Source organism: Pelobates fuscus, chromosome 5 (assembly GCF_036172605.1).
Source record: "Pelobates fuscus isolate aPelFus1 chromosome 5, aPelFus1.pri, whole genome shotgun sequence".
In the NCBI taxonomy this organism is placed as follows: Eukaryota; Metazoa; Chordata; class Amphibia; order Anura; family Pelobatidae; genus Pelobates; species Pelobates fuscus.
The window spans coordinates 294,847,627-294,853,626 of NC_086321.1; the positions used below are offsets into that span (position 1 = coordinate 294,847,627).

A 6,000-nucleotide genomic window follows, 5' to 3' on the forward strand; every position below is an offset into this window, starting at 1 on the left:
AACCCGTGGTCGCACATCTTCGAGCGCAAGGAATTTGTTGCATCATATACCTGGACAACCTCCTGCTGTTCTGCTCAGACAGACTCAGACTGATACGTCACACACGGTATACCATGGATCTCCTGTCATCCCTGGGCTTCATAGTGAACTTTCAGAAATCGTCTATCTCCCCATCACAAACTGTACAATTTCTGGGATTCGAGATAGATTCCATCTCCAGCACCCTACGGCTACCGATAGCAAAAATCTCATTCGCAAGGAATTACGCAGGGCCATCCGCTGCCACACCATTCCACTCCGCGCCCTCGCACGCATCGTGGGACTTCTCTCTGCTTCCATTCAAGCTATATTCCCCGGTCCACTTCACTACAGGGCGATGCAACGTCTCAAAGCTTCCTTCCTCAGGGAAAACCCCTCTTACGATCAGCCGGTCCCGATGATAGAGGTAGTCAGAGACGAACTCAGATGGTGGCTGGACAGCATGGAGGCATGGAACGGGCGAGCCATCTTTGGAAAGGCTCCCGACATGATATTAGAATCAGACGCCAGCCTCTGGGGATGGGGCGCGACGAGCGAAAATATATCGACAGGAGGCGCCTGGACATCCCAAGACCTCAACTTACATATACACTGCCTAGAACTCCTAGCCGGGTCTTTCGCTATCCGAAGCCTAGCGAAGGACAAGTCGGATTGCTGCATCCTCCTCCGGATGGACAACATCTCCGCAGTCCGCTACATCAATCGCCTAGGCGGAGCACGCTCCCGTCTCCTGTCGGAAATAACGAAAGAAATCTTTGACTTCTGCCTACCCCGCAACATCTCCCTCACGGCGGAATACCTACCAGGAGAGACAAACCTCACAGCGGATTGGTTCTCACGCCACTGGCGGGACACCAGCGACTGGAAACTGGATCCACAAATCTTCAACCACATTGCGGAATGCCTAGGACCACTCCACCTGGACCTATTTGCGTCCCGCAACAACAGACAAACGAAATTATACTTCAGCTGGCTCCCGGACCCGGAGAGCGCAGCAGTGGACGCAAACCTCGCTGGTACTCATCACTCCACTATGGAGGGGACAACCATGGTTCCCAGATCTCCTAGCTCTATCATGCAATGATCCTCTCCTACTACCTCATCATCAGTACATTCTCACAGATCCAAAAGGCAACCCTCATCCTCTCATCCTAGACAATCGCCTCCATCTGGTGGCTTGGACGCTTTCAGGGGCTCCTGGCAAGTCGGCGAACTATCGCAGGCTGCTAAGGAACTATTATGGGACTCATGGGCCCCCGGAACCAGAAGATGCTACCTATCCGCTTGGAATTCCTAGTCCACTTGGTGTTTGGAACGGAACTTCGATCCATATACGGCCCCTATTTCAACCATCTTGAACTTCCTATCCCACCTATTCTCATTAGGCCGGTCTTACAGATCACTTAACGTAATTCGTTCAGCTAATTCAGCGGCCCATGTTCCCATACAAGGGATTCCGGTTGGTAAGGACCCACTCGTATGTCGACTCCTGAGAGGCATTCGATTACAACGCCCCCCAGGGCCGAAATATTCTCAATTCTGGGACGTCGACGTAATCCTCCGATTCCTGAGAGACTGGCCAACTAACGACAGACTCTCCCTCCGTCAACTATCAGCAAAACTCACAGTCTTGCTTTGCCTGGTCTCCTTCCGCAGGGTGTCAGACATTCGAGCACTGGACATAGACGCTTTCTCAATCTCCCCAGAAGGAGTTACATTCCGGATATCTCGTCGCACTAAGACGGACTCCACATCTGTGTTTTATCCTTTCTTCCCCACAGATCCACAACTCTGCGTCGTCTCCACTCTACAACAATACGTGGAAACTACCCTACCACTCCGGTCTACACCATCAGGTCAACTCCTAGTATCATATGTTAGACCACATGTCCCCATCACTACCAACACCCTAGCGAGATGGGTTCGCCGGCTACTATCGCTAGCCGGCGTTGACACTACGTTCGGAGCCCACTCTGTACGCGGAGCAGCAGCATCCTCAGCCTTCATGGCGGGTGCCTCCCTAACGGATATCCTACGCTCCGCAGATTGGTCTAGAGAATCTACATTTCGCACCTTCTATTTCTGACCGAACTCCGGTGAGGCCATGTCTCTTATACTACAGCGTTAAAAATGCAAAATAGGAAGCCTCCTGACATGTGATAAAATTGAAGATTATGCTAGCGCTAGTGTACTTATAATCTTAATTTTAATAATGACAGGAGGCGAGTATTTTCCCACCCTTCCCACCCGGAGAGGAGGGGAACTACTCTATTCATAGGTTGTCTACATCTTTCCTTTTCCCGTTTTTCTCCTGTCTCCTTGAACTAATATGTTAGGCATAATGTATCCACTGTTATCATCAGCCTATTTAACTACTAGTAGATTATACACTGAATACGCAAATTATACTAGTGCAATGTTATCCGATGGATCACTGTCATGACTACAAACAGTTTCAAGACCGGTGCCTAACCTTCTCATATTCTCTTTTCAGTTTAATTTCGTAAAAATTTGGAACATCTACGGCATAACCATAGGATTACAGTTCATCATATAAAGACCAAAGACCCCTATCGGACGTTCACCCGTTGGTGCCTGTTTCTACTCAAGCCAAGAAGTTCATCATTCACGTTAGATACCACTACTGATGTTCGTTACAGACTTTATCGCCAACCTTCTTCCCTGTTCCGATGTCGCTTCCGAAAGAGGGGGAGGAGCCTGTTCACTGGGACAATATACTCCCTGTTTGCATTTTGATTGGTTTAAATGTTTTCACTTTCTTTACTGCTGTGGAGTTTAGTAAAGAGAGTAATGCAAAATACTCGCCTCCTGTCATTATTAAAATTAAGATTATAAGTACACTAGCGCTAGCATAATCTTCAATTGTACTTTGAGACTACATAAATATTCTTGCAGTAGACATAATTCATCCCTCCATTTACACACAGTTTTTCACTAAACTCAAATATATCCTTGAATTCACACCTATTAATATTCTACAAACACAAATGCATTCATACTGGCACAATAAACAGAAACAACCATTCACAATGATTTTAAATGCTCAATGCAAACATGCATTGATAATCATATGCATCAAAAGTAATACACAACATTATATGAAAGGTTTATTTAAAATTACCGTATATACTCGAGTATAAGCCGACCCGAATATAAGCCGAGGCTCCTAATTTTACCCCAAAAAACTTGGAAAACTTATTGACTCGAGTATAAGACTAGGGTGGGAAATGCAGCAGCTACTGGTAAATTTCTAAATAAAATTAGATCCTAAAAAAATTATATTAATTGAATATTTATTTACAGTGTGTGTATATAATGAATGCAGTGTGTGCGTATGAATGGAGTGTGTGTGTATGAGTGCAGTGTGTGTATGAGTGCAGTGCGTGAGTGCAGTGCGTGTATGAGTGCAGTGTGTGTGTGTATGAGTGCAGTGTGAGTGCAGTGTGTGTGTGTGTGTGTGTATGAGTGCAGTGTGTGTGCGTATATATTAATTGAATATGTATTTCCAGTGTGTGTATATAATGAATGCAGTGTGTGTGTATGAGTGCAGTGTGTGTATGAATGCAGTGTGTGTGAGTACAGTGTGTGTGAGTGCAGTGTGTATGAGTGCAGTGTGTATGAGTGCAGTGTGTGTATGAGTGCAGTGTGTGTATGAATGCAGTGTGTGTATGAGTGCAGTGTGTGTATGAGTGCAGTGTGTGTGAGTGCAGTGTGTGTATATGAATGAAGTGTGAGTGTGTGTGATGCAGTGTGTGTGATGCAGTGTGTGTTTGTGTGGGTGGGCATTTAATATATTATTAATTATTATTATTTTTTTTTTTATATTATTATTTTTTTTTGTATTATTATTTATTATTTAATTATTATTTTTTTTTTTTTTTTTAATTATATATTTTTTTCGTCCCCACTCCCTGCTTGATACATAGCAGGGAGGGGGGCTCCTTCCCTGGTGGTCCAGTGTCATTGGTAGTTCAGGGGGGGGGAGAGGGGTGCTGGCAGAGCTGTATTTACCTTTCCTGCAGCTCCTGTCAGCTCCCTCCTCCTCCGCGCGGTCTGTGCAGCTCCCTCTGTCAGCTCCCAGTGTAAGTCTCGCGAGAGCCGCGGCTCTCGCGAGACTTACAGTGGGAGCTGACCGAGGTGCTGAACGGACGGCGCGGAGGAGAGAGCTGACAGGAGCTGCAGGACAGGTAAGTACAGCTCTGCCAGCACCCCTCTCCCCCGGTCTGTATTATGGCAATGCAAATTGCCATAATACAGACTATTGACTCGAGTATAAGCCGAGTTGGGGTTTTTCAGCACAAAAAATGTGCTGAAAAACTCGGCTTATACTCGAGTATATACGGTAATCAAATACATATATATTGGCTTTCAAAGGGCCCAGGACCTAATTTTTCCCGGGGGCCCAAATGGCTGTCAGTCCGTCCCTGTGTGACACTTACCTGGGTCGCACTCGGAGCCTATACTATTCGCTTCTCAACCTATAGAAGCCATAAGTGTGTTCTCTGTAAGATGGGAATTAAATAATTGGCTTAGAGCAGTGATGGCGAACCTTTTTGAGCCCGAGTGCCCAAACCGCAATACATGCCAAATTTATTTCCTTAAAGTGCCAACACGGCAATTAAACCTGAATATTGAGGTTTAAGTTTAGAAAAAACAACTCGTACTGTTCTCCGAACTACCGTATTTATCGGCGTATAACACGCACAGGCGTATAACACGCACCTCATTTTTAGAAAGAAATTCCAGGAAATTTCCCCCCTCATGCCATAGTATTCCCCCCCCCTCATCCCATAGTATTCCCCCCTCATCCCATAGTGTCCCCCCCCTTTCCATAGTATTCTCCCCCCTCCTCCCATAGTATTCCCCCCTCCTCCCATAGTATTCTCCCCCCTCCCCTCCCATAGTATTCTCCCCCCTCCCCTCCCATAGTATTCTCCCCCCCTCCCCTCCCATAGTATTATCCCCCCTCCCCTCCCATAGTATTCTCCCCCCCTCCCCTCCCATAGTATTCTCCCCCCTCCCCTCCCATAGTATTCTCCCCCCTCCCCTCCCATAGTATTTCCCCCCCCCTCCCCTCCCATAGTATTTCCCCCCCCCTCCCATAGTATTTCCCCCCCTCCCCTCCCATAGTATTCCCCCCCCTCCCCTCCCATAGTGTACTTCCCCCCCCTCCCCTCCCATAGTGTACTTCCCCCCCTCCCCTCCCATAGTGTACTTCCCCCCCCCATAGTGTACTTCCCCCCCTCCCCTCCCATAGTGTACTTCCCCCCCCTCCCCTCCCATAGTGTACTTCCCCCCCTCCCCTCCCATAGTGTACTTCCCCCCCTCCCCTCCCATAGTGTACTTCCCCCCCCTCCCCTCCCATAGTGTACTTCCCCCCTCCCCTCCCATAGTGTACTTCCCCCCTCCCCTCCCATAGTGTACTTCCCCCCTCCCCTCCCATAGTGTACTTTCCTCCCCCTCCCCTCCCATAGTGTACTTTCCTCCCCCTCCCCTCCCATAGTGTACTTTTCTCCCCCTCCCCTCCCATAGTGTACTTTCCTCCCCCTCCCCTCCCATAGTGTACTTTCCTCCCCCTCCCCTCCCATAGTGTACTTTCCTCCCCCTCCCCTCCCATAGTGTACTTTCCTCCCCCTCCCCTCCCCTCCCATAATTACTTACCTGTTCTGAAGCGTGGGCCGGCTTCACAGCGCGCACCGCGGTACAGGAACTTTAATTTAAGGTTCCGGTTTCCGGCGGGACTGAAAGGAAGTGTGCACACTATTGTGCACACTTCCTTTCAGTCCCGCCGGAAACCGGAACCTTAAATTAAAGTTCCTGTACCGCGGTGCGCGCTGTGAAGCCGGCCCACGCTTCAGGACAGGTAAGTAATTATGGGATATCGGCGTATAACACGCACCCACGATTTTTCCCCTATTTTCAGGGGAAAAAAGTGCGTGT

At 48.3% G+C, this 6,000-nt stretch overlaps 1 protein-coding gene across 1 annotated transcript in view; it reads right to left on the reverse strand.

Annotated features, from left to right (window-relative positions):
* The window catches only part of LOC134611518 (N-acetyllactosaminide beta-1,3-N-acetylglucosaminyltransferase 3-like), a 192,393-nt gene extending 187,813 nt beyond the window's left edge, over positions 1-4,580 (reverse strand). Inside the window, exon 1 of the mRNA XM_063455461.1 lies at positions 4,500-4,580. The gene's annotated coding sequence lies outside the window, so the exon portion shown is untranslated. The remainder of the gene's footprint in view (positions 1-4,499) is intronic.
* Positions 4,581-6,000: the final 1,420 nt, after the last annotated feature.